This window comes from Halichoerus grypus, chromosome 1 (assembly GCF_964656455.1).
Source record: "Halichoerus grypus chromosome 1, mHalGry1.hap1.1, whole genome shotgun sequence".
Classification (NCBI taxonomy): domain Eukaryota; kingdom Metazoa; phylum Chordata; class Mammalia; order Carnivora; family Phocidae; genus Halichoerus; species Halichoerus grypus.
Genome location: NC_135712.1, coordinates 161,543,948 through 161,570,495, shown reverse-complemented (window position 1 = coordinate 161,570,495; position 26,548 = coordinate 161,543,948). Strand labels below are relative to the sequence as shown.

The following is a 26,548-nucleotide window of genomic DNA, read 5'->3' as shown; positions in this document are numbered from 1 at the left end:
GTTATCACTAGACCTGTCGTACAAGAAGCATTAAGGGGAATTTGTCAAGTTGGAATGAAAGGACACTAAATAGCAACACAAAAGTATATGAAAGTATACATCTTACTGGTAAAGGTGAATGAATAGACAAAGAACAATGCAATACTGTAATGATTATACATAAATCATTTTTAACCCAAGTATAAAAATTAGAAGAGTATTAAGGATAACCTATAACTACAAAGATCTGTTAATGGGTACACAATATAAAATATGCAAATTATGACATCAATAACATAAAATGTGTGTGGGGGAGTAAAAGTATAGAGTTTTTGTATGTGATTGAAATTAAGTTGTTGTCAGCTTAAAATGGACTGTTATAACTATAATGTTTTATGCAAGCCTCATGGTAGCCACAAAGGAAATACTTAAAGAAGATACACAAAAGAAAAAGAGAAAGGAGTCAAAACATTTAATACCAAAAAATCATCAAATCACAACGGAAGACAGCAAAAGAGTAAGAGAGAAACAAAAGAACTACAAAAGAGACAGAAAATGATGAACAAAATGTCAATAGTAAGTCCTTACCTATTAATAATTAAGTGTAAATGGATTAAACTCACCAATCAAAAGGCATAGAAAGATTGAATGGATAAAACAACAGGCTCCAACTATATGCTGTGTACAAGAGACTCACTTTAGCTTTAAGGACACACAAGGGCTGAAAGTGAAGGACTAGAAAAAAAGATACTCCTTGCAAATTGGTAATCAAAAGAGAGCAGGGGTGACTATACTTATATGAGATAAAATACACTTTAAGTCAAGAACTACTTTAAGAGATAGGGAAGAGATAGGGAAGGTCATTATATAATGATAACAGGATTAGTGCAACAGGAAGATGTAACAATTATAAATATATACACACCCAACATCAGAGTTCCTAAACATATAAAGCAAACATTGACTGATCTGAGGGGAGAAATAGATAGGCATACAATAATAGTAGGGGACTTCAATACCCAACTTTCAATAATGGACAGAAAATCCAAACAGAAAATCAATAAGGGAATGACAGATTTGAACAACAGTATAAACCAAATGTACGTAACAGACATATACAGAACACCCAACAATGTAGCATACACATTCTTCTCAAGCACACACAGAACATTCTCCAGGATAAATCACATAATGGGTCACAAAACAAGTCTTAACAAATTTAACAAGATGAAAATCATCCCAGGTATCTTTTCTGACCACAATGGAATGAAATTAGAAATCAGTAACTGAAGAGAACGAGGAAATTCACAAATACATGTAAATTAAACAACATATTCTTGAACAACCATTGGATCAAAGAAGAAACTAAAAGGGAAATTAGAAGATATTTCAAGACAAATGAAGATGGAAATACAGCATACCAAAACTTTGCAAAAGCAGTACTAAGAGGTACCTAATAACACCTCCATTAAAAAAGAAAAATCTCAGATAAACAACCTAACTTTATATCTCAAGGTACTAGAAAAAGAACAAACAGAGCCCAGAGTTAGCAGAATGAATAAAGATCAGCGCAGAAATAAATGAAATAGAGCATAGAAAAATAGTAAAAAAAAAATAAATGAAACCAAGAGTTTGGTGTTTTGAAAAGAGAAACAAAATCAAAAAACCCTTAGCAAAACTAAGAAAAAAAGAGAGAGTACTCAAATAAAATTGTAAATGAAGAGAAGACATCACAACAGATGCCAGAGAAGTAAAAAAGATAAACAATTAGGAACACTTATAAGCCAGTAAATTGGACAGCCTAGAAGAAACGGTTAAATCCCTAGAAACATACAACCTACTGAGGCAGAATTAGGAAGAAAGAGAAAGTTTGAACAGACCAATAATACGAAGGCTGAATCAGTAACCAGACATCTCCAAACAAAGGAAAATGGGACCAGATGTCTTCACAGGTGAATTCTACCAAACATTCAAAGAATTAATACCAATCCTCAAATGCTTCCAAAAACTAGAAAAAGAAGCACAATACTTCTAAACCCATTTTATGAAGCCAACATTACCCTGGAATCAAAGCCAGACAAAAAATTAGAGCTACCGGGACGCCTGGGTGGCTTAGTCAGTTAAGCGTCTGCCTTCAGCTCAGGTAGTGATCCCAGGGTCCTGGGATTGAGCCCTGCACTGGGCTCCTTGCTCGGCAGGGAACCTGCTTCTCCCTCTGCCTCTGCTGCTCCCCCTGCTTGTGCTCTCTCTCTCTCTCTCTTTTCTCTCTCTCTGTCCCTCTCTGACAAATAAATAAATAAAATCTTTAAAAAAAAATTAGAGCTACCCTATGATTCAACAATCCCACCTCTTGGTACATACGCAAAGGAATAGAAATCAGCATCTCAAAGAGACAGCTGCACTCCCATGTTCATTGGAGCATTGTTCAATAGCCAAGACAAGGAAGCAACCTGATGTGTATTGACTGATGAATGGATAAAGAAAATGTGTAGAATCTCAATGGAATATTAGTCAGACTTTAAAAAGAAGGAAGTCCTGCAATTTGCAGCAAGATGGATGAATCTGACGGACATTATGCAAAGTGAGATAAGTCAGACACAGAAGGACAAACACTACATAATACCACTTAGATGAGGAGGCTAAAATAGTCAAATTCATAAAAGAAGAGAGTAGAGTGGTGGTTTCCAGGGCTTGGGGAGAGGGGCAAATGGAGGCACAGAGTTTCAGGTATACAAGATGAGTCAGTCCTAGAGATCTGCATGACACAGTGCTTGTCATTAGAAATGCCATTTTAGGGGCGCCTGGGTGGCTCAGTCGTTGAACGTCTGCCTTCAGCTCGGGTCATGATCCCAGGGTCCCGGGATCCAGCCCTGCATCGGACTCCCTGCTCCATGGGAAGCCTGCTTGTCCCTCTCCCACTCCCCCTGCTTGTGTTCCCTCTCTTACTGTCTCTCTCTCTGTCAAATAAATACGTAAAATCTTTAAAAAAAAAAATAATGCCATTTTATATACGTAAAACTCTTGCTGAGAGGGTAGATTTTAAGTTATGTTCTTATCAGAAAAAGAATAAAGAGGGTAGAGGAGGTGATGGATGTGTTTATGGTGTGACAGTCGTGATGGTTTTGCAGATGCTACTTCTCTCCTACGTCATCAGGTTGTATACACTAAATACGTACAGCTTTGTGTAAGTCAGTTATACCTCCTTAAGGAGCTTTAAAAAAAAAAAAGTAGAGAGGATCCTGATTTGATCCAGGTTGCTGAAGGCCTCAGGAACAAAGCCACTGGGACACATTTATAATCCACATTCAGTGAACAAAGGTGGCCTCGAATGCCACAGATATCTTTTGACTATATAAAAAGGTAGAAAAACAAAGCCTAGAGATAAACATGCAAATATATGACAGCCATTACCTCCAGGTGGTGGGATTACAGATGATTTTGTACTTGTTTTTCTTAAGCTTTTCTGTATTTCTTCCAAGTGAGAAAAAACAATAGAGGTGATTTCAGCATCTGAATGTGTGCCAGTCACAGTGGTTAATAGCAGACAACAGAATCCACTCTTCCTGGTTTGAGCAGAGTGGGATTTATTCCTGGGTGTTCAGATTGAGATTCCAACACTACCAGGGGAATCAGCTTTGATGCACCATGACCAGGGACAACACGGCCTGGGCAGTCACCTAACCCTGCCCGAGACTGTTGCCATGGAAATACCATGGCCTATAATGCTCAGACCCAGACGCTGGAGCCTACTGCTGTGGGAGAACTGGACCTTTGTGTTCCGTGACAGCCAGGCACCCCATCTCACCCACACATGCCGCTCACATCCACCTTCCACACCTCGGGCAGGCATCTGCCCAGAGCAGCTGAGACCACCTGCAGAACCCTAGCTGCAAGGGTGTCTGGGAAATGTAGATTTCAGTTTTTCCAGAGACTGACTCATGTACAGCAAAGCATGGAAGGAGGGGATTGGCATGCATGTTTAATGAGTCGGTCTGCAAGTTCCACCGCGGAATCAAAAGAACAACAAAAATGGTCACTTACACCCTTGACCTTCTGGAAGCCATGTGAAGGCTCAGTCATCCATTGTGTTGTCATAAGGACAGCAGGAAACTTTCTCTTAGTCCCAAGAGCACTGGCCACTGGAGCCCCTAGCCCTAGCCTCCTCAGTACACACCGGCCTGACTTCTCGCTGCTTGGGGATTTTTCTTGCTGCCGGAGACCCCCTGGCCACTTGTGCAGCAGGCTGAAGCGTGGAGACTTAGCGTCTCTGGGGGACTTCAGCCAGTGCCCCGGCTGCCTTGCCTCTTGGCTGGGAGAGCTCTGCACTGGATCCCGGGGCCTCCTGGTGGACCAGCTTCCTGTGGTCCACAGTGGTGGGCTCCCGCAGTGGTGGGCTTGAACACAGCCATGATTAGCTGCCTTCCCTTCTTTGTCTCACTTCCCTACCCCCTGGCCTTCACCTCCCATATCAACTCCTGGCGCCAGAATCCTTATCTCCAGGTACGTCTGGGGCAACGTGAACTCAGGCATCGTGGCTTGAGCATGCGCAAATGTAGAGCCTCATGCTGGCTCCGGGCGTTGGTTTAACAGGTGTGAGCCTGCATCTGTGACCTTGCATATGTTCATACCAATCTGGAAAGTCATCCTGTTCCCGGTTCTCACCCTCTTTGGCAGGGAACCAGAGGGCGCCGGTACGCTCCCAGCCACCTGCTACCTCACCCACGCTGACGTCATGGCCATGCATGCACGGAGGGCATCACCCGCCCCAGAGTTCTGCCCGACCCCTTTCTGCCCCTTCTCCCCACATCATTTATTTCTTCTTCTGCTCTAAGACCATGATGATATGCCATGAGGTTCAAATATGAACATGGGGTTCTGAATATGCCATCCTTGGTTTAAAAGGGGACTGCTGTGTGCAGCCGTTAGCGTGTGAGGTTGCAGTCAGCTCCATCATGGGTTCACACGACAAACATCCCCCCGCTCCCCCCTGCAGCCTGCTGGGTGCCAGGCCCCACGCTGGGCTGGCGCCTGGGGATGCATCATCTACTGGAGAATCGCCCTTCCCTCCTGCACCGCGGGTCTGCCCATGAGCAGCTGCCCAGCAGCCTGGTGGCAGGGAGCTCACATTCTCAAATTACACCTTCAGGCAGGTGTTGAGAGAAGCAGCTTTATCAATCAATCACTTTGTGTCATGACAGACACTTTGTGTCAGACAAGGCACCTTACAGCGTTCTTGGGGGCTGTTATCATCCCCAATCCACAGATGAAGAAACTGAGGCTCATAGAGGTTGAGTGACATTTTGAGGTCGCTTGGCAGCAGTAAGGGGCAGTGCTGGGGCCGCAACCGGGAAGGTCTGACTCAGGGTCTGTTCTCGTTCCCTGGTATGTCCTGGCTTCTTAGGCACACGACATCCCAGAACGATGGGCTCCTGACACGGCTGCATCCCTGCAGCTCAGCCATTTAACCAGGAGCCTCTACATCATCTTAGCACCGGAGGCTCTGCGGTGCACCTCACAAGTCCCTTGTCCTCATGGAGCTTCCCCTTATTGAGGAAGACAGACACAGTAAGCAGACGCAAATAAGATCGCTTCAAATGGGACTGAGTGAAGGCTACCCAGTCGGGTGAAGCAAGGGAGGAGAATTTTTCTATTGCTGCATCACAAACAACCCCAACACTTAGCAGCTTACAGAGGCAACCATTTCTTGTCTTGGCGTGTGTGGGTCAGGAGCCCGGGCACAGCCTAGCTGGGTGGTTCTGACTCGGGCTCTGAGATCGCCAGCAAGGTGTTGGCTGGGGCTGCGCCAGCCGAGGGGCTAGGAGATGTACCTGTAAGCTCACGCGTGTGGCTGGTGGGAGACGCCTCAGGTCCTCACCACGTGGGTCTCTCCACGGCTGCCCACAAGACCAGGCAGCTGGCTTCCCCCGGGGTGAGAGGTCGGGGATGGAGATGAAGAGTAAGACGCACACACGCACACATACACACACACAGCCCCTGCTTGCTTGCTTTTCTGTCACGGCTCTGATAAAATGGAAAACAAAAACAGAACAAGAACCTCTACTGCTGCTCCTGGGGATCGCCCGTCCTCACTCCTCTGTGGCTTGCTTTTGCTTCAGGCTCCCTGAGGACGAATCTGGAGAGTCTTCCAGCTTGACAGAGGGCTCATCTGCACCTTGTTGCATCCCCTGGTAGGGGAAGCACCACACACTTCTGTCAGCCATTCTGGTCTTCCATCACCTGCCAGCCGGGGGAGCCGTGGCCTGTGTTGGTGTGTGCTGATGCCACTTGGACTTGCTGGGCAGGGAGGAAGCCCACGGTCCTTCGAGAACAAGGGGTTTACATTCAGGCCTCTGGAACACATGTGACTGGGAAACACCTGCTTTTCATTTTATCTGCTACCAGTGAATGCACAGGGAGGTTGGGTGCGGCCAGAGGAGCCCACCTGTGATCATGGGCCTGGAGGTTTGAGGAACAAAGCAGGGACTCTTTCCCTCCTTTTAAAATAATTCATCACTTTGTTGAACAGTTGTTCGCCTTTTCCATTTTGAAATTGTGACTTACACACGTGGAGGACATACAAAATGTATATACACATACCTGTGTGTGTGTGTGCGTACAGTTTAAAGATTCACTCCAGTGTAGGCACCTGTATTCACCACCCAAGTCCAGCAGCCTGGAAAGCACTTAATGTTCCTCTGACAGCAGCTCCTCTCTGGGGATGACGCATGCCCTGACTTTTGTGACAGCCATGTCCCTGCTTGGCTTCACAGTTTACTCCCAGGTGGGCACCTTTCAGCTGAGGTGCTGAGTTTTGCCTGTTTTGCTTCAGTCCGATGGACTGTGACGTGTGCCCTCTTTGGCTGGGTAAGCCACTCACCCTGCTGCTGGGGGCCGCCAGGGCTTGTGTGTTCCCCTGACTGCTTGGTGTCCCTTGTTTTGTGTAGATGGGCCACATTCATCCATTTTCCTGCTGTGACACCTTCCAGCTCGGGGCTCTAGGGAGCACCCCCCACCCAGGGCCATGTCGCGTGCCTCGCTAGGAGCACAACTTGTGGGTCAGGGCCTGCTCTTACTTTCCTGGGTAGCACTGTCTTCTACATTGGAGCACTTACATGTGCCAGGCCCTGTGATGAGCTGGGGAAGGGGGAGCAGTAATGATCAAACCGTTATTCAAAGAAATCTCAGCTGCAGACTACCCCTGCTGTGGGGGAGGTGGACTGCTTGAGAGGCCGAACAGGGAGGGAGGCCTGGCCGAGTTTGTGGAAGGTGGCCAGAGATGCCGCCGAATGAGGGACACAGTGAAGGAAAGTGACCAGTGGTCAGGGGGTGTTAACTACGTAAAGCGCTGCAAGTGGGAGGAAGAGTGTGTGCAAAGGCCCGGAGGCTGGAGGGGGTGATAGTCAGCTTGCACAACAGATGTTGATTTTCTCACAGTTCTGGAGGCCGGCAGTCCCGGGTCAGTCTCTGGCAGGGTTGGTTTCTGCTGAGGCCTCTCTTCCTGGCTTGCAGTGGGCCACCTTGTCACTGTGCCCTCACATAGCAGAGAGCAAGTGAGCTCTGGTGTCTCTTCCTCTCCAGTGTCCCCACCCCTAGGGCCTCACTTAACTTTCCCCCCCTCCTCACAGGCCCATCTCCAAGTATAGCCACACTGGGCAGGGAGGGAGTTAGGGTTTCAATGTTGAATGTGGGGGACACAAACATTCGGTCCATAGCAGGGGTGAGGGGAATTTGAGGGACTGGAACCCTCCTGGGGCAAGAAGTGGGGCAGTGTTTGGGTTTTCACAAACTTAGTGATTTGAAACCACAGTCATCATTTCTTTACTCAGGATTTCACAGTTTAGGCAGGGCCTGTGGGGACAGCTCCTCTGTGCCGTGTGTGACATCAGCCGAGGCTTTGCTCACAGTGGCTGGCAGCTGGAGGCTCAGCTGGGGCTGGTGGCCGGGAGCCTTCCCCTCCCCCCTTCTCCCCCCCTCCCCTGTGTGGCAGCTTGGGCTTCCTCTCAGCATGGCGGTTGGGTTCCTAAGAGCAAGAAAGCAAAAGTTGCCAGGCCTTCCAGCAGGGGTGTTATTGCTGCCATCACGGAAGTCAGGGTCCAGGCACAGCTACTGGCCACAAGCGTCACAGACCTTGTCTTTTTTTTTAAATAAAAATGGTATCTATTTAAGGTGTACCGCGTGTTTTGTTGTACATATATACAGTAAAATGATTACTACGGGCAAGCTGACTAACATGTTCCTCTCCTCACATAATTGTCTTTATTTTTTGTGGTGCAAGCACCTGAAATCTATCCTTAGCAAATTTCTAGTCCACCATCCAGCATTATTAACCGTAGTCACCATGCTGTACGTTAGAGCCCCAGATTTTCTCATCCTACAAAAACTGGTTTCTTCAACTTGTGGAAAACTTCAAACACGCACAAAAGTAGGTGAAACAGTGTCAGACCCCACCCCCATATATCCAACTTCAACAGTTATCAGCTCACTGCTAATCTCTATTCCCCACCTTCTCCCTCATATTATATTTTTTCCAATTTGTTAATAAAACAGCACATAGACTGAAAATGTTTGTGTCATAAGTGTGCAGCAGGGTGGGTTTTCACCCTGTGGGCCTCCTGGGAGAGATTCTGGTACTCACTTCCAACACCTGTGGGAGGGGGGCGAGTTTCCACACCACCAAGCCATTCTCCGACACCCGCTGTGTGTCTTCTGATTCAACCCAATTCTGTCACTCTCTACCTGGAGATAGCCTCAGAGCCCCCAGGTGAAGTGCTCAGTCCTGCAAGGCTGCCCCCCCACCCCCACTACAGACGCCCATCGCAAATTTGTTACCTGTGCTTCTGACTGGCTATAAATCAGAGGTTCCGGTGACTTCCCCCTTGGGTTCAATTAACTTGCTAGAGTGGCTCACAGAACTCAGGAAACCAGTTTACTCACTAGAGTACTGGCTTCTTCTAAAAGGACATAACTCAGGAACAGCCAGGTCAGAGAGATGCACAGGGCAAGGGATGGGGAAGGGGCGTGGAGCTTCCCTGTCCTCTGGGCATGCCACTGTCCCTGAGTCTCTGTGTGTTCACCAACTGGAAGCTCTTTGAACCCCATCTGTTTGGGTTTTTATGGAGGCTTCATTCCGTAGACCTGATTGATTAAATCATTGGCCGTTGGTGATTGATTCATACTCCAGCCTTTTCTTCCCTACCTGAAGGTCAGGGGGTGGGACTGAAAGTGCCAACCCTCTATTCTTGGTTGGTTCCCCTGGCAACCAGCGCCCATCCTTAGGTGTTTTCCAAAAGTCACCTCATTAACATGAACCTAGTTATGGTGGAAAGGGGCTTGTTATGAATAACAAGACACTCATTTCACCATAATGGCTCTGAAGTGATTTCAGGGACTGAGGACCAGAGACCAAATAGTATAACAAAAGATGTTCCCATTGCTCTCATTTCTCAGAAATTCCAAGGGTTTAGGGTGCCTGGGTGGTTCAGTCGGTTGAGTCTGACTCCTTATTTCAGCTCAGGTCATGATCTCTGGGTCCTGGGATCGAGCCCCAGTTCAGGCTCCACACTCAGCGGGGAGTCTGCTTAAGATTCTCTCTCCTTTTCCCTCTGCCCCTCCCCTGCATGTGTGTTCTCTCTCTCTCTCCCTCTCTCTCTCTCAAGTAGATAAATATATGTTTAAAAAGAAAGAAAGAAAGAAAATTTCAAGGGTTTGGGGTGCTGTGAGCCAGGAACTGTGGACAAAGACCAAATATATATGAGAAATACATTTTGGTGATCTGAATGATCAAATATATATTTTTTATTAATCACAATTTTGTACCTGGGTAACTGGAACCTGGATCAGGACCCAAACATGAGCAGCACCTGCAAACCCCCAAGGGCCCCCTTCCATCACCCGCCCAAGGAACCTCCATCCTGACCTCTAACTGGACAGAAGGGGTGTGGTTTGCTTGTCAGCTGTTGAGGTGCGGCAGAAGAGCACCTCAATGCTGACTGGTCATGCCACTGTGCACTAACTAACTAACTAACTAACTAACTAACTGTGCAGCCTCCAGGAGCCTCAGTCCCTCTTCTGCACAGTGAGGACCATGCTGGCCCTGCCAGCTTGCTGTGAAAATCAGTAGCATACGTCAGGGCCCAGCCCGGGCTTGGCACCTTGTAAGGACCGAGTAAGGGGTGTCTCTCCTCATCATCATCATGGGTCTTATTTCTCATGCTGCACCGGCTGAACGGGGAAGTGGTCCGTGGCCCTGGCAGGCACTGCATAGCTGCGGTGAGAGCTGGGGACAGCTGGAGCCTTCCAGACAGCCAACAACTGCTGGTGTTTAAGACCCTTTATGGCATCCTGGAGAAACTTTCCTGTGCCCCCGGGCCGTCAGTTAGCTTGAAAGACAACCTGGGTAGAATCTGCATTGACACAGCAGACCTAGGAAAGGGCATGGGATGCTCTCCTAAGATCAGCAAGGCTGCCTCAGTGGGAGAAGCCATTCCCCTGGGCTTTAGTGTTGATGGGGCCATGCAGCTGGTCTGTAAAATTACTGCAAAAGGCAGTTTGCAAAAAAAAAAAAAAGACTTTGGGTTAAGTGTGTTTTTATTTCTGTAGCTCGCTGGCAGTAAAATCCAATTTGGGACGTCCAAGGATTAGATTCCCGAATGTGCTTGCTCTTAGCCCTTTGCTCCTTCAGACCCTTGGAGCCCGGCCGTGGCTTTAGCCCTTCGCTGCGAGCATTTTAATCCGCAATCCCTTTTCTTTGGTTTACAGAGCGCAAAGGCACCGCTGTCGATGGATGCCGTGTACTTCACAGTCTCCGTGAAAGTTCAAGTGTGTGCGATACGATCTAATTGTCCAGTTCCTTGACATTCAGGCTTGTCTCCTTTGTAAAGTGGTGTAATTGATTTCTGGGTACTTGAAAATGGAGCTGGTAGTGGGGCTCAATGCTGGAAATACCAAGTAGAGGATGCAGGGAAGCCAGCCGCGCCGTCCCCGCTCACTCATTCCTTCCACCGCTGCCTCGTGGGGCCCAGGCCACAGAGTTCTGGAGCCACAGGCCCCTCCTCTGGGGCTGCTCCCCAACTTCTGGGATGTTCAGATCCTGGGAAGACGATTAGTCAAGGTGATGTGCACTGGAGGAGGTTGGGAAGCCGAAAGCTTCTAGGAGGAAGTGGTTTTCAGGGTGGAGTTCCAGGTCAAAAGCCTAGCAATGGGATGCCCTGGGGGGCTGGGCCTGGGGGCCAGTGTGCTGAGGCTGGAGAAAGGCTCCCAGGGTCACTGGGGACCTCGTGGGTCCCCATATCTAACGTCCTCATGTGGATCCCCCCTAGTGGAGGGTACTTGCATTCTAAGCGTGTGTTCTCTCTCTTTGCAGGTCTGAAGGAGAAAGTTCCCGGAGTGTCAGGTATGTGGGTCATCAACCTGTGCTTGTGCTTCTGTGTCCGGGGAGCGGGTGGCTTCCATGAAACCATGTGCTTTGATTTCTCTCTGATAAGGTCTCACCAGGTCAGAGCCCTGCTCCCTTGCCGCTCCTGGCCCTGGCCTGCCACCTGCAGACCTTGGCCATGCTCTGTCTGCTGGCTTCGTGTCCTGGAGCAGCAAGAACCCTGGTTACTATGCAGACTTTCCTGATTCTAGAGTGTCCTTCCTGGAGGTCATCCGGCTTGGTGGGGGTTCCATACCCTCAAGGGCTGTGGTGGTGTCCGGTTTACCTAGACTGTGACATATCTAAGACAGGAAGCTTCTCAGCTCAGACAGTCCCCGGGACCAGACTGGGCGAGATGGGGCAAGTCTTTGGGATGTTTGGTGGAGGGGCGGGCTCCTGCCTGCCTTGACTGATGCAGTGTGTCTCCATGGTACATGGAGCAGATGACGCTTGCAGTTGAGACCCTGCCTCTCCCCACCCCCACCAGTGGAGGGTGGGGGGTCGGCATGGAGTGGGGTCACAGCGGGGGATACTGACTGGACCAAAGAGAGGGGCTTATAGGAACCAGAACCCCGGCTGCTTAGTGCTTCAGCCCAGTGGGCTGGGGCCAGGCACGTCTCAAGGCTTGAGTTGGGGGACCAAGAAGGCCATGAGGGTGGGAGACGATGGGCTGGTGATGAGGGCGGGAGAGGGGAGGAGAAGCAAGGAGGCCATTTAAGAGCCACGGGGATGCCCAGGCCCATTGGGAGCAGATGGGATTTCAGATTTTTGGCTGGTTTGAATAGCCCTGTGACCAGGCTGGGGAGACAAGATGCTCATCCTGGGCCTGGAGCTGGGAGTTTCAGGCTTGGGTGGGGTCCTCTAGGCAGCCCAGGAGAGAGAAATGCAGATGGATGATGGTGGCTGCATCCTGGGCATGCAGCATGGGGAGGCCCCATTCTGTACCTGTGCACTTGGCTTTGGCTTAACCCAGGAGACATGGTGATGGTCCCAAGCCAGGAAGGCAGAATAGGGGGCAGTGGGAGGGCAGGGTCCTAGCAGGAAGCAGAGGCACACTTAGGGTGGGGGGAGGTACTGAATAGAGTGTCATACAAGGGCTACCAGTGGGGTGAGGGCCAGGTCACCACAGGCCTGAGAGGGGAGAGGAGATACACTGAGAGACGGAGAATGGCCGAGGCCAGGAGATGCCGGAGGAGGGGCAGCTGGGCATTCTGGAACCATGGGCCACTCTGAATTTGTGCAGCTGTGAGAGCCAAGGGAGGGTGCCCTCTGTGGGCTGATGGGAGAAGAGGCCCCGGGTATGCTGTTTCGTGAGCAAAGCAAGGGGCAGGAGAGCATGTATCTCACATTACATTTGGGGTAAGAAAAGTCAGATAAAAGAACATGGTTTCTTTCTTGTAATGTTTGCATAAATAAGCGATGGCAGGAGACGCAAGCAGTTGTTAGAATGGTCACTTGGGAGGTGGGGAGCAGGGCCGGCAGGGACGAGAGTGGCCGTGAGCCTCCTCAAAGTGTGCACTGTGCTGTTGCTTGAGCTTGGAACCGCGTGAATGTATCACCTATCCAGAATAGTTGTTAAAAATAAAGAGCTGTCTGAAGAGAGGGTGGGTTGCCGAGGGGTAGTGAGCATCCCGTCACCGGGGTATGCACTGACATTGGAAGAGGATTCACGTGGGGAATAGGGAGGAGAGGCCCCTCAGCCCCCTCACCATTGCCTCTCGCTGCTTCAGGATCTCAGATCCACCCCCCCACACCATGGCCCTTCACAAGATCTCCTGAGACCGGTGGGCTTTCACCTGCAAATTCAGCCAAGTTCCTAATTGAATGGGTGCTGGGAGACGTGTGTGGGGTGGACATTTGGCCCTGAACACCCTGTCCCCCCACCCCCTTGGGGCTGTGTGTGGTGGGCTATCACAAACCTGATTTTGTAGGGCAGGTATTGGAACAGAGCCCTGAAGCAGGAGCGTGATTGTCTGCTCAGGGGGCAGGGTGGGAAGGACATTTCGGTGGGGGCAACAGCATATGCAAGGACCTGTGTGATGCGAGTAACGAACGGCCTGCGAATGGGAGCGGGAGACTGCAAATTGGAACATATGTTCGCAGCTCGAACCAAATGGTTCTCAGCAGGACACGTGGAGATGAGGAGCCGGGCAAGGAAGGAAAGTGAAGGGAGTCCAAGCAGAGAAGGCTGCATCTAAGTTTTTCTAAGGCTCAAGAACCCAACCCCGTAGTGACTTCTACTCTGCTGTGCAGACTCTTGGGAACAGGCCCAGAGACCTTTAGGACTCATGGTAGAAGCCACTGCTGGGACTTTAAGATGCTGTTGTCAGGCCTTGAGTGCATCTCTATCCTGGGCCAGGCATGTGTTTTGTCCCCCAGGGAGCTGTCACCACGCAGCGGGGGGGGATCAGGCCTTGGACGCATGTCCCACTCTGCTCACTAACACAGGGTAGGCATAGGGGCACAGGACAGGAAGCCCCCCCCACCCCAGACAGTTCAGATCTGACCCACTCTCTGTGCTTCAGCTCACTACCCCCAGACAGCTGCAAACTTTGTTTCCCAGGGAAGAGTGACCATGAGGTCTCTTCCTAAAGGGACCCTGGTCTTCTGCCGAGTGTTCTCCCATGGACCCACCAGAGAGAGTGTTCTAGAACTCAAGTCTGACAGTGACTGCCCCACCCCCCCTTCACCCTCCAGGGAGCCCCATTGCGCATCACCACAGCTGTGGCTCTCACTAAGGCCCCTGGGCCCGGCACCTCCCACCTGTGCCACCCAGGTTCCTGCTCCTGTCCTCCATGAATCTTCCGCAGCCACCCAGTGGTGCTACTCACCAGTTCTAGATGCATCCTTGGATTCCCTGCCTGCCTTGAGCTTATCTGTGGGACTAGTGCTGTTTCCTCTGCCCCCTCCCCTCGGCAGACCCAAGCCTTTCTCAGAACCCTCACACTGCTGCCTCCCCGAAGCGTTGAGGGGGTCATGGCTGAAGCGCCCTTCCCCCTGCTTGCACTCCTTGGCTTTCTGTGCTCGCTTCTGATACCCGTGTTCACTTTGATTTCTGTCCTAGTGACCTGAGCACTTAACCCCTCAGGCGGAGTAAGGAACCTGGCTGAGGCCCCCTGGTTAGCACAGAACACAGAGCAGGCACCAAGAGGCTTAGTGGACTGAATCCACCTTGGTCTCGCTGGGAACCCGGGCATAATGCCCTGTCCACAGAACGGGCACAAATTAATGTTTGCTTAATTGGATTCAGAACTCATAAATATTTTCAGGCCATAAATTGGAAGGGGAAAAAAAAATTGGACCATCTACCCTGCTCAGTGGAGAACCCCCCTCTCCCCTTGCTTCGTCCCCCTTTCCACAATAAACACTCACCAAAAATCATGGGCAGGGGGGCTACCTTTGACTCCGAAAGGCAGTGCCTGGATTTCATGATCCTAGCTAAGGTCTGGATGGACACCAAGAGCTGATGATCTTTGCTAAATGTTAAGGAAATGAACCCTGAGAGACTCTCCTTATCCGACCGCCCTACCCTGGGGTCCCCACTTGGCGAGGATTTTTCTTTACACCCCAAGGACGCGCGCCGCCGGCTTTCTGGTGGGCTGGTGGAGCCTCCCGGAGCAGCGGGGAATGGTTTCTGCCAGGAGAAGCCTCTTTGCGGATGCGTGCGCGCTACTTTTCCCTGAGGCGAAACATTTGCAAGATCAGATGTATTCATTTTCCACAAATGAAATGACTCAGTTTTGACCATTTTGCAAACGTAGGACTTTGCTCCCTTATTCCCAGGGCGCGTGTGTCTGTTTTCCACTCCATTCCGAGGAGGCTGCCGAGGCCCTCCACTTTGAACCTTCTAATGATTTATTGGTTGGGGGGAGGTGGGAAAAGAAGAACTTTGCAGAGTTTGGAGTTTGAAAGAATGAATAGCTGCTTGGAGGGCCCAGAGAGGGTGCTGATACTGTGTTTGAGGTTCAAGAACTTTGTTCAGCACAAAAGCCTTGTCTTTTGTTCTCTCGTGGTTCTCACCAACCCCCTGAAATGAACCCAGCCATGTCCACTAATAGGAATAAGTACCATTTAATGACTGTCTGCCGTGGGTCGGGGCCTCACCTCACCTGCACAGCCAACCCCACCCCTTCAAGAGAGTTATGGTGAGCCCCATTTTTTCCGCTGTGGGAAGCTGAGGCAAAGAAATACTTGGAACAACTCCCCTAGATAACACGGCTTTCAAATGCCGACCTGAGACTTGACACCCAGAGCCTTTCCAGGCCGAATCGGTTCTAGCGCCCTGATTTCCAGATTTCCAGGCCCTGTCCTTCTCGTGTCTGACTAGGTAGATCCAGGGTGGGGCCTGGGACTCTGAATTTTAACCGCTTCCCGTGTGATTCTAACAGGCAGCCTGAACACATGGCCAGGCTGTGCCCGCCTCACAAGTGTGAGCTGATCAATCCTCAGGAACACTGAACGAGGCAATTCCCCTAGATCGCCTCTCCGGGAGGCGTCCTGAAACATTGACTGGCATTTCCTATAGGTCCCAGCCAGCAAGTTTCTCAGGACCCTGAGCAGCCAGTGAAACCTGAGGGCTGCTTGTCTGGGGAGCGTGGGAGCTGCTTCTGGAGAAGGTGGGCTCGGTTACAAATGTTGTCTTAATTGGAACTAAGACATGTAAGTGAAAGCAATTAGTCAAAATTAATCCGTTTTCCTGTGAACATCTCCCATCACTCCGTGCCAAGGCAAGGCAGCCTTTGTGATTAACTGGGCCATTCCCCCCACCCCAAACCCAAAATGAGAACGTGCTATTTATTTTGTGTGCAAGGAGGTATGAAAATTACCAAAGGTGGCAGACAAAGCTGGGGTGTTTGCGTGCTGGGTAAACAGGGTTGAACTGTCACCTCCAGGCTGGAATGAGAGCTGGCTCCGAATCAGGGAGAGGGGCTGGGGCTTCTGCAGCGGCGTCCACAGGTGCTGCGCTTAGGGCTGAGCAGGTGGCCTCAGGAGGAGAGCAGAAATTTCTCAGCACCATGGATGGGAATAGAGGCACTGGGGTCAGATGATTCTGAATTAAATCCTTCTCCCCCTCCTCCCTACCCTCTGTGTCACCATGAACCAGACACTGAACTCTCCAAGCCTCAGAGTCGACACTCATTCAGTGGTTTTTACTGAGTACCTACTGTATGTGTAAGCGAACCCAGGTTCATCTGCCTGATGCACAGCAAAGACTCTTGTCACTGAGACCTCGAGTATGCAGCAAGGAGAGGGTTTATTCCGGAGGCAGCCAAACAGGGAGATGGGAGGGCAAACCTCAAATCCACCCCCCCTCCCCAGGAGGAGAGTCAGGGATACTTAGGGGCAAAGGAGGAAGGTCTGGGTAAAAAGTTGCCGTTGTGCTTTTTCATCCCGTAAACCCTTTGGTTACTGGTTTCAGTCCCCACTGTCTTTTGATTGGTCCTCATCCTTGAGTGTATTTGGAACGATGATCAATCTGGTTATTTCCTGCTGCAGTGGGGTGAAGACTGGGGTAGAGGAATGGAAGCTTTCTGCGCTTGTCCGGACTATTCTTTAGTTGCAGATTGAAAGCCAACATTCTGCATTACCGGGACTTTTCTACTTCGGTCAATAGTTCTTGTCCTAGGTTCTGTCTAGGGTTTTAGGGGAGGGTTGTCGTGACCAAGTAGTGTGTTGTACTCATGGACTGATTTCTTTGGACCAGCTCCCCCTAAGTAGTAGTGGTTTCAGGTCCATCAGAGGCTCACTGGTCTGAGCGGGGTCCTTTTCAATACTCTCCCTCATCCCAAGTAGGGAACCTGTGCATTTTCGTAATTCGGGTGTGATGGATCCAGGGCTGACTTCCCTGTAGTCTTCTGAGGGTGGCCAACAGCACCTTAAAGGATGTTGTCTGATGAGGTTGGAGCTGGGCCCCTGGGCACCCACTCTTCAGGTCCTTAGTGACACCTTTTGATGCCACAAAGGATTCAGGCAGTGTAAGGGCACATGTGGGAGGAACGTTAAGTTGCTGGAAGCAAACTTATGTATTGAATGTACCTGATAGTATCCAGTTCCCTGATGTGAGCCCTGCCGGGAACTCCTAAGTCATGAAAAGAACGTGGAATGTCATCCATATAACATTTCATAGGGGCTTAAACCAAGCCCACTTCTAGTGGCTACTCTTAGGGCAGATGGCAAGGCTTTTTCCCGAATTAAGTTGGTTTCTTGGCATATCTTTGCTGAATTTCATTTTTTCTGTTTTTCAAGTCAGTTGGGATCTCTAGGAAGCGTGTGATTTCCATTGAATGCCCAAGGCATTGGACACCATTCATGTGATTTTTCACTCCATTGTTGCTCTGAATTGTTAGCAGCAGTCCAAACCTAGGGATGATTTTGCTTACAGGTGTTTTGACAACTTCTGAGGCCTTCAGGCACCTGGATGGCTCAATCGGTTAAACATCTGCCTGGGGCTCAGGTCATGATCCTGGGGTCCTGGGATTGAGCCCTGCAGCAGGCTCCCTGCCCAGCAGGGAGTCTGCTTCTCCCTCTACCCTTCCCCACTGCTCGTGATCTCTCTCTCTCAAATAAATAAAATCTTTTTTAAAAAAACAAAAACCACTTCTGAGGCCTTCCCTGAACAGCATGGAAAAGCTTCAATCCAGATTGTAAAGGTGTCTGCAAATATTAGCAAATACTGAGAATCACCTGTTGTGTTTTTGGCATCCTGGTAAAGGCTGCCTGCCGGTCTTCTCCAGGTTTGGTGGCTCTAAGTTGTATACCTTTTAGAACTGGTGGGCGCCCAGTCTTAGGATTGTTTCTAGCACAACTGGCATGTTTTTGAGCAGTTCTCTGAAGATTGGAACCCGCAATATACTTCTAGATCCATTGAAGAGTAACATCTTTCTTATAATGGGTGCTTTGGTGAATGTGGCTAATTATTTCTTCCATAAGATGTTCTGGGATAAGGATTCATTATATTTCCAGCTAGTATTAGTGCCAGCATGGTATCCAAATCCCCATTCCTTAGATCCTCTACAGTCCTCCAAGGAATATTGGGGTTGATATTTAGTTAAATCTATGTTTGGTCCTAAAGCCATTATAGAGGGTTTTGGGGTCTTTGTATGGGCTGCCAGCATGGTTCCCTTGGGCAGTCATCCAGTTTCTGGCATCCTTAGCAGTGGACAATAACTCATGGGTCACCCCTGCATCCAGCTCTTTGTTGTCTTTGATCTGTGAAACTGTCCCCATCCATGCACCTTTCAAAGTCTGGATTTTCCAATGGCAGATCGTCCAATCACGATGGCTGCAATAAGCTTGTTCAGTGATCCGTGTGTCTCTGGGATCTTTCTGAGTGGCCCCTAAGGCACAGGCATGAAGATGGTCTCCACATGGGCCATTGTGGCAACTTTCCTCTGAAGTTTACCTCGGGTTGTCCAGCTTCAGTTTGTAGGGTTTCAAGAAAAAAGAGCAGTTTTAGTTCTCAGTGATTCAAGTCAAGACAGCGGAAGAAGACTGGAAACCTTAGTTTGGAGAGTCATAGTTAGCTATTCAAGGAAACCAGAATTCAGAACCCAGCCCAGTTATTTAGGCAACCAACCAACACTCAAAGACAGTTCATCAGAACTAGAATCCAACATTTACAAAGTGTGTTACTGAAACAATTTCCTTCTCTAAAATCACCCTCATTTCTACCAAAGATAGCCAAATTAAGACTAATTCCTTGGTAAAATAAGTCCAATTTTAATAAAGTTGGCCTGTTTACATAGGTGTAGAAACAATGGTGATTGGCATATAGGTTTTTGTTTTTGTTTTGAATCTGCTTTGCTGGAACTTTTTTTTTTTTTAACACTCTTTCTGTTTTAAAAATTTACTTATTTCAGTAAGTTCTACACCCAATATGGGGCTCTAAGTCATGACCCTGAGATCTAGAGTCACATGTTCTACCGACTGAGCCAGCCAGGTGCCCCTGCTGGAACTTTTCATAAGGAATGTCGGATTGAACTTTCAACCACCTCTAGAGGCCAAGAAACCAGCCAAATACTTGCCATCAGATTTTGCCTGTAATACCTGTAAATTTGGGTGGATTTCTCTCTTCTCAAGGCCCCCAAAATATCCTGAGGTTCCTGCACCTTCCAGGAAGTGACCTTTCTTATTCACCTGGTAAAGCTGCTGGAAACTTTGTAAGCAAGGTACCAGGCGATTTTTCCAAGGGGCTCCATTGGCTCCATAAAGCCAACCTTAGCTCCTTAAAGCTGTCTGGTCATATCTGAGTCTGTGCATATCTCTCTCAAATATGACATTACAGCCAAAGCTTTGGGAACATGACTAGTGTTTCCAACTGTGTCCTGTTACAAGGAGAACAGATTCTTTGACCTTATGCAAATAAATACATTGCCCATGAAAATATAAAAATACTCACTGAGAGTTTCCGAATTCTGGTTGTATCAAGTAGAGAGAAAGAGATAAATGTTTCATATCTGTTTACAAAGAAATTTTTTACCAAATTTCTGTAAGTCATAGGCCGACTTAAATCCAGAGGAGCAAACATTAGAGAACCAGCAGTGTTTCAAAGAAGAGTCTGTTTGAATGCAGTTTCCCCATTAGTTCTGGAAATTCTTAACTCAGTGTAGCTTTACAATCTTAAAGGGATCAGAGACCTGTATTTGTCAATACAATGCAGTTGACAAAGAAATTCTGTGACAGGGGCACCTGGGTGGCTCAGTCAGTTAAGCCGCTGCCTTCGGCTCAGGTCATGATCCCAGGGTCCTGGGATCGAGCCCCGCATCGGGCTCCCTGCTCAGTGGGGAGTCTGCTTCTCCCGTTCCCTCTGCCTGCCTCTCTGCCTACTTGTTCTCTCTCTCTCTGTCAAATAAGTAAATAAAATCTTTAAAAAAAAAAAAAGAAATTCTGTGACAACAGTTCTTCAGTAATTAGAATTACAAGTGATGACATTATACCAGGACATATCAAAGCCTTCGGAATTTTATAAAATTTCTAGAACAGTTATAGCACTCACCTGTACAATTTGGCCTAAGAAGGTTTATCGTTCCTTGTTTAACAATGCTTCCCACATGATTGGACACACCAAATGAACAAGCCTAATTAGTCAGAAAGACTTCATTTAGAAGTTGAATTTCTGGAAGGTTGCCAAATATCAGAAGATTTTAAAGCACATGCCTAAATAGGATTACAGATCATTACAAAACATGGTTCTTGACTCAGCCAAGGGGGCAAGAAGAGATTCTCAAGGTAAATGCAGAAGGTTATGGAGTTAACAAACCTTAGCTCTCTTATTATTGAGAAGACTCCACTTTCCTAAGTAATCAAAGACCTCACGGATCCAAGACATAGCAAACTTTGTTTTTCTAGGCAGATTAAATATAAAGAAAAACCTTTGTTTATAATTCAGACCAATAATCTAAGAAGACCCTGTCATATTAACAGAGAGAAAACCCAAATTCCAGTCTTCCACCGGTGTACCTCTGCTATTAAAACTCATGCATTGCAACAAGATGAATTTTTAAAAATTTATGCAGTCCTTCCTTTTTCCTCTGTGTCATCCCCCACGTTGACATAGACTGATTTTGACAAGGACATCCAGGGCACCGCATGGATCTAAGTTCTTATGATGGGTGTTGGGACGTGCTGACCAACATCTCCAGCAGGAGCAAAGGTCTCCCAGCTGTAGGAATGCTGCCAGCAGTCCTCAACTCTCAGACGCCATCAGGGATGGCCTTGACTGCAGACAGCTGCCTTGCCAAGGGCATGCCCCCTTCCCAGATGGTTACATCCAAAGACCGTTATGAAGATCCAACCCCTTTGACCTTATTTATGATGGCTCTGAAGGGCAGTCCAACTTTTGGAACTCCTCAGAGAGTCGCCTACGGCTTCTGTTGGTGTTGAATTACCGCTCAACTTCTGCCTAATCTTGGTCTCTTGCTCTCCCTTCGCTTCCCCAGGTGAATACTCCCTGATAAACTCTTTCTACATGCTAATCTCCATAATCTCAGTCCTGACCTTGCATAAAATTCCTTCCTAGAGATTCCCTTCTCACAAACCTACAACTTTCCTTTTTCCATTCATTCAGAGTTTGCCCTAGGTTTTCCCTCTTTTCAGTCTAACTTTCCTTGCATACAGAATTGTTTCCCTTATTTTTCCCAGTGGTCTTGATTACATTTATGAAAATTATTTACATCTGTGTATTTGTTCTTCGATTGCCCAGAAAGCTTCATAGGCATTAGACAGCTCTTTTTTCTTTTCTGATGAATTTTGCAATGGAGATAATATGAACTTGCTTGACTTTCAATAAACACAGGCAGAATAAAACTTTTATACTTAATGTTGGCAATTCTAAAGGCATATCCATTTAATGAAACAAACAACCTTAAGTTAGCTTTAATAGCAAATATTTTCCAAGATCACATGAACCTGAGAAACAATTTGGGTTAGTTTCTATCTTTCTGAGTTGTAGAATGCCCAATCCTTACAAGCACTTGCCTTTAAACCAACTAAATAGAGCACTTCACCAGTTAATTTTAACAATACCGCCTGGAGGTAGAGAAAATATCTCACATTTACAACATATATGGACACACCTACAAATACACAAACAAGATGCAGACAAAATCTTAAAGGCCCAATTTCCAAATATCTCCCTTTTATAAAATATATCTAATTGCAAGATGGTATTATAATTTATGGATCCATTAATTGGTCATTTTTTCTCGGGAGTCTAATGAATATTGTGGCCAAGCAGAGTTGCAAAAGATGATTGACCAATTTTGCAGTTGTGGACTGAGGCTCTTGGAAGGGGTCCATATGTGTTCAGCCTGATTCTGGAGGCACTACTCGTCCTACCTTTACACAGGAAAGAGGAAGATTTCATGGGAACCAGATTCGAGTCACTGAGCGAAGAACTCACCTGGCTGGATGTTCTATTTTTAAAAAAGATTTTATTTATTTATTTGACAGAGAGAGAGTTCACAAGTAGGCAGAGCAGCAGGCAAGGGGAAAGGGAGAAGCAGACTCCCCGCCGAGCAGGGAGCCCGATGCACGGCTCGATCCCAGGACCCTGGGATCATGACCTGAGCCGAAGGCAGACGCTTAACTGATTGAGCCACCCAGGCGCCCCTGGCTGGATGTTTTAGAAAAATCCTCTGGTGACTGTCTGGAAGTGGACCAGAGATATCCAGGGCGGGGCGGGGGGGTGTCAAAATAACACCAGCCTGATAGAATTAGTTAGGTAGTGTTCTTTCTCCTGAATTTTTTTGGAAGAGTTTGAGAAGATTGGTGTTAATTCTTTCAGTGTTTGGTAGAATTCACCAGTGAAGCTGTCAGGGCCAGGACAGTTTTCGTCAAGAGGTTTTTGATTACTGACTCATCCTTATTCGTTCCAAATCAATTCTGATTTTCTATTTTTTCATGATTTAGTCTTGGTAGGTTTTATATTTCTAGAAACTTGTCCATTTTGTCTGGGTTCTCCAGGTTGTTAGAATACACTTGTTGATAGCACTCTGATCCTTTCTGTGTCTGTACGAGTCAGTGGTGACGCAGTCTTGCAGCCTTCTCTGTTTTTCCCACAGTCTGTTCAGATAGCAGGTTGTCAGTTTTGTTGATCTTTTCAAAGAACCAACTTCTGGGTTTGTTAATTTCTCTTTCATTTTTCTATTCTCTGTTTCATTTATCTCTGCTCTAATCTTTATTATTTCCTTCCTTTTACTAGCTTTGGCTTTTTCTAGTTTCTTAAGTTGCATAGTTACAATGTTGATGTCTTCTTGATTTTATTTTTTAGAGAGGGAGGGGACGGGGGAGAAAGAGAATCTTAAGCAGGCTCCAAGCTCAGTGCAGGGCCCAGCGCAGGGCTCGATCTCAAGACCCTGAGATCATGACCTGAGCCGAAATCAAAAGTCCTTCGCTTAACCGACTAAGCCACCCAGGCACCCCTCTGTCTTGATCTTTTTTAAAGATTTTATTGATTTATTTGAGAGAGAGAGCACAAGCAGGGGAGGGCAGAGGGAGAGGGAGAAGCAGGCTCCCCTGCTGAGCATGGAGCCGGACACGGGGCTCAATCCCAGGACCTGAGCCAAAGGCAGATGCTTAACCGACTGAGCCACCCAGGCGCCCCATCTTGATTTTTAATGTAAGTGTTTATAGCTATAAATGTCCCCCGTAGCACTGCTTTGTTGTTTTCTGTGAGTTTTGCTGTGTTTCATTTTCCTTCATTTCTAAGTATTTTCTAATTCGTTTGTGATTTCTTCTTTGACAGATTGGTTCTTTAAGAATATGTTTTTAGTTGTCACAAATTTTTGAATTTTCCACTTTTCCTTCTGTTACTGATTTCTGACTTCATCATATTGTGGTTGGAAAAGATACTTTGTATGATATCTATCTTATAAAGGCTACTGAGACTTAACTTGTGACCTAATGCGAGGTCTGTCCCGGAGAAGGTCCTGTGTGCACTTGATAAGGACGCGTTTGCTGTTACTGGGGTCAGTCCTGTGCGTGTCTGTTAAATCCGGTTGGGTTATCGTGTTGTTCAAGTCCACTGTGTCCTTACTTATCTTCTGTCTGGTTGTTCTGTCCATTACTCAGAGTGGGGTATTGAAAGCTCCAAAAATTATTTTAGAACTGTTTTTCCCTTCAGTTCTGTCAATTTTTTCTTCATATATTTTGATGGTCTCTCATTAGGTGTGTAAATGTTTATCATTTTATCTTCTTGCTGTGTTGGACCTCTTAATTAACATACGGCCATCCTACTCTTTTGGTGATGATTTGCATGGATTATCTTTTTCCACTCTTTCATTTTCAACTTTTTGTGTCTTTGGCTCTCAAGGGTGTAGACAGCAGATAGTTGGATCATGTGTTTTTATCCATTCTGCTAATCTGTTGAATCTATTTACATTTAAAGTAATTACTGATAAGGAAGAACTTACCTCTGTCCTTTTGCTCTTGGTTTTCTATTTGCTTTTTGTTTCCCATTTTCTGCATGACTGTCTTCTTTTACATTTAGTTGATTTTTTTGTGTAGTGAAACATTTCATCTTTCCTTCTCATTTCCTTTTGTGTATGTGCCGTTACCATGGGATTACATTTACCATCCTAAATTTACAACACTGTCATGTCAGTTTATACCAGCTTAACCTCAATAACATGAAAACTCAGTTCCTCTACAGTCCTGACCCCACCCTCTTTCAGTTACCCCGATGTCACAGAATTACATCTTTATGCATTGTGTGTCCAAAAGCATAGACTAATAATTAGGTTTTTTTAAATATATTAGTCTCGGAGCATGTGGGAGGCTCAGTTCATTGAGCATCCGGCTTTTGATTTCAGCTCAGGTCATGATCTCAGGGTTATGAGATCAAGCCCCATGTCAGGCTCTGCGCTGAGCATAGAGTCTGCTTGTCATTCTCTCTCCCTCTCACTCTGCCCCTCCCCCTGCTCACATGCTGTCTTAAATACATATATATATATATATTTAATATATATATACATATCAGTCTCTTAATGTAGAGAACAAGAAGTAGAGCTACAAACCAAAGTTATGTATTTAACTATATATATATATATATATATATATCAATGTCTATATCGATATCAATATCTATATATCAGTCTCTTAACATAGAGAACAAGAAGTAGAGCTACAAACCAGTCATAACAGTACTAATTTTCATAATTTCCTGTGTATTTACTTTTACCAGAGTTTATTTCTCCATAAGCCTTCAAGTTATTGCCCAGTGCCCTTTCATTTCAACCTGAAGGACTCCCTCCACTGCAGGCCTGGTCCAGTAGTCAGGGCAAGTCTCTTTGCTTCAGTTTATCTGGGAAAGTCTTAATTCCTTCCCCATTTTTGAAGGACAGTTTTGCCAAATGTAGGATTCTTGGTTGACAGCTTTTTCCCTTCAACACTTTGAACGCTTCAACCCAAGCCTTCTGACCTCCAAGGTTTCTGATGAGAAATTTGCTCACGACCTTATTGGTGAAAATATGATGAAAGCAATCTTCCTCCGAGCTTCATAGATGTTAATAATGACCCTTATTGCGTTTTATGCAACAGAACATTTTCCTATAGTATTGTGATGTCTGTTAAGTTGTAGCATCATTTTGAGACCAGAGTTTAAGCCAAAGGAATTGAGTATTTTAAGTGTAGACATGATGAGGTCTTTAAAAGCCAAAATTATGGGGTTTTTTTTTCAAACTAGAAATGAAAAGGCCATGGAAGTATCCTATAGATTTTGATTTCTAATAAGTAAATATCAATCTTGAAAAACCCAACACAAATCTCTTTGGGGTCCTTTTTAAATTTTATTTATTTATTTATTTATTTATTTATTTATTTATTTATTTATTTATTGAGTAAAGGGGTCTTGGGAACAAAAAGTAAGGAAACCACTATGGTTTTATCTCTAGCCATGATTGGTGCCTGACTCGGCCTGGGTTTGTGGTCTTTATAGCCCAGGAAGCTTTGGTGACCTGACCGACTTGTTTCCTACTTTTTTCCATTTTCTTCTTTCTTTTTTCTCTACTCTTCTCAGTTTTCTTTATTTTCCTTTTTCTTATTTTTTCCTCTCAATTTTTTCTTTTTCTCAATTTTTCTTCATTCTTTTCTCACTTTTCATTTTTTTTGGTTTTTTTCCCCCTTTTTTGTCTTTATTTAGTATGAGGGTATTAATACAGTTAGTATCGTTCATATTGTTGGTATAGATAGTAAGCATAGTATAGTTAGTATTATTAGCATAGTGAGCATAGTTGACATTGTTCGTATTAGCACATTTTGTACAGTCCGTATTGTTAGTTAGCATAGTTAGTATTGTTAGTTATCATAGTTAGTAAGCATAGTTAGCATTGCTATTTAGTATTGTCAGTGTAATTAGCCCGTCGCCCTGCTTCAGGGCCTCGGGGCCATTTCTGCTGAGGAGGAGACCAGTCTTGCGTATGAGCTCCTCAAGACCATCAGTGAGGGCAGCTTCACCACCATGAAGTTGGCCCAGCACATCCCGACCAGGGCAAAGGTGACTGTGAAGGTCATCGAGATCACCCAGCAGAACGCTACCGGCCTCCAGGAACTTTTTTGTGAAGCCCAAAATATGAAGGCCTTGAACTCCCCGAATATTGTAAAGTCATGTGAGGTGATCCACACTGAGAAAACCTTATTCCTCGTTTGAGAATATGTAAG

The 26,548-nt window shown here is 46.7% G+C and overlaps 1 protein-coding gene across 1 annotated transcript in view; it reads left to right on the top strand.

Moving 5' to 3' along the window:
• IQSEC1 (IQ motif and Sec7 domain ArfGEF 1) overlaps nt 1–26,548 on the top strand; it is a 371,367-nt gene that overhangs the window by 105,077 nt on the left and 239,742 nt on the right. Inside the window, exon 2 of the mRNA XM_078074599.1 lies at nt 11,342–11,371. The gene's annotated coding sequence lies outside the window, so the exon portion shown is untranslated. The remainder of the gene's footprint in view (nt 1–11,341; nt 11,372–26,548) is intronic.